The sequence below is a fragment of the Gavialis gangeticus genome, unplaced genomic scaffold, assembly GCF_001723915.1.
Source record: "Gavialis gangeticus isolate Ggan-Ray unplaced genomic scaffold, GavGan_comp1, whole genome shotgun sequence".
Lineage (NCBI taxonomy): Eukaryota > Metazoa > Chordata > Crocodylia > Gavialidae > Gavialis > Gavialis gangeticus.
Window position 1 is genome coordinate 153,220,166 of NW_017729022.1, and position 2,422 is coordinate 153,222,587.

Sequence of the window (2,422 nt, forward strand, 5' to 3'; positions counted from 1 at the left end):
AGGTATTGTGCAATTACCTGGAGACCAGCTACACATGCAAAGTAGCTATCACACTATAGAAAGCTCCAACCACCTACAAAGTTAGACCTTGAAAACGTGTATTAACTTTATAGCTGGCTGCAGAGCTTTAATTTGCAGGTGTAACTGGATCTCCCATGCTGCTGGGATCCCTGTCAGTTGATCACCTGTCCAACAATCCTCTGGTCCCAGAGGTTTCCCACAGCCCCAGAGGGGAAAAGGGAGGAAAACTGCCCTGTGGCAATCCACCAGCCCCAGGAGTGCATGGGATGCCCCCATGGCTTGGAACCCCGCAGCTGGGGTGCCTGGGGCTCCCACCTGCTGGAACCTGCTTCTTGCTAGTGCAAGGCGAGCCCAGGATCAGGCTTTCCCTGCGCCGGGAATAAGGCGCAATGTGATCTAATGCATGATTCCACAACTGCGCCTCCTGCCATGCATGCGTGGCATGGCAGGAGGTATGACTGTGTGTTTGCATATTAATATGCCATCATGCCTTTTCTTGCACATGTAGAGGGGGCCAGACAGACAGACATCCTTGGTAAAAAAATTAAGCCACAAAAATCTAACTACTACAATAAAAGGATAAAAAAAAAAGTAAAGGAATCAGAACAAAGATCTTTAGCTCCAATTAGAGATTAGCTCTTTAAAGTAAAATAATTACATGAGATGAAGAAAGCAACTCTAAAAAAAACAGGGCAAATAATTTACCCAAAATACCAAATCTTGGATTAACAGAAATTCCTTTAATATAAATCCATGTGTCTTATTTTAAATAAGGCTCTTTAATTTCCACTATGGATTTTAATGCTGCATTGAGAAACAACTTTAATTACTGTTGTAACTTTAGGTTATGTAGCAGCCTTGATCTCTCTGAATCTTTTCAAAGTTATTTTAGTTCTTCTCATTTCTATTAATATTCCCTTCAGCATGCAACTTTCATGTTTAAAGGAGGGTCAAACCAGAGTTGATAGGAACCAACATACAGCTCCGCCCTTCTCTTAAAATGGTCTATACTTCCTCAGGAGGGGACCATCAGATTTGAAAAACACACAGATGAAAGTTTTGTAGTTTTCTTGAATCACCCCTGAGGACTCCAGTGTACAAATGACAGTATATCTATTGTAGGAACAAATGGAAATGGAATGGAAAGTTCAATAAGCAACATATTTGTTCAAGCTTCAACTTAAAGAGTCAAAAGTGCCTTTTTTTGCATACACCTTCATCTTTAATATTCTAGAGGTATATTATTTTGTGCTACAAGGCAGAATCATGACCTAGCTGATATTATGTTATTAATACATCAATTTACCCCAGAGGTTATCTTTTTAATTGTATAATCTTCTGAATATTCCATTGTAAATTAAAATTCTCATGGTGCTAAACTAATAACTTTTTTTCATTAGTCAGACAATTAGGATATACTGGTAAGAGAAAATAGATACCTCCAGTGGTATTATGACATTTTTGTACTAGATGGCTAAAGGAGACAAATGTCGCTGCAGTCTTAATGTTTTATCAGGCATGTTTTACACATTTTAGAATGAATTTTCCCCACAGAATGTTACCTTATATTTTATATATTAAATGCTTTAGACATTTTTATGGTATATTCAGAAATTGTCACACCAACCATATAAAAAAAAGTAAGGCCTTAGGTTCTATTTTACTACCTTATGCAAGAGATGAGAGCTGTCTAAAGAATTATGTATATAAACTTTAGTTTTCATGAGGGATTTTGAAACCAAATTCCAAGCACAAAGAACAAGCATACCTTATCAGAGAAAGCTAAAATTTCCTCAAAAGAAAAAAATATATCCAAAGCTAAGATTAAATTCCAGGGAAATGAAGCCTGCCTTATTACTTGAGAATACCTAAAACCACTAAAAAGCCACAGAAAGGGTTTTTGGATCCCCTTCTGTCAAGACCAGCTTCCCTGTGATAGCCCATGAAACTGGCCATATAAAAAACACAAGCTTGTAGGAACTAACACTAACCTCAAATCTTCCCAGGATTTAATAATGCAGAATACTTGCTTGAAAAATATTGGTTGCTCCTATGCCCCCCACTGCACCAATGCCATCGGACCTCACATGGATCCAACACACAGCACTTGTGTGTAGAGGGGATGAAAATATCACATTGACGCTATTCTCTTCCCATCTCTCTAACACAGTTTAAGCATTTGCAGTTTTACTTTATAAACTTCCTTCTCTGCACAGATGTAAATGGGACAAGATAATAGAATCAGGCTGCCACCACCATGTGGAAATAATAATATAATGATAAAAAGTAGTGTCAGAAATATGCTTGCTTAACAGATTTTACTCCATCCCTCTACTTCTGTGAAGTTCTAGAATACCCATACCATTGAGGATCCCCTTCTACCTCCAAGACTTTTTTTTTT

General features: G+C 37.9%; 1 protein-coding gene across 10 annotated transcripts in view; it reads right to left on the reverse strand.

The window, feature by feature from the left end:
* Positions 1-2,422, reverse strand: part of PPM1B (protein phosphatase, Mg2+/Mn2+ dependent 1B) — a 120,531-nt gene that overhangs the window by 52,190 nt on the left and 65,919 nt on the right. The gene's annotated exons all lie outside the window — the stretch shown is intronic.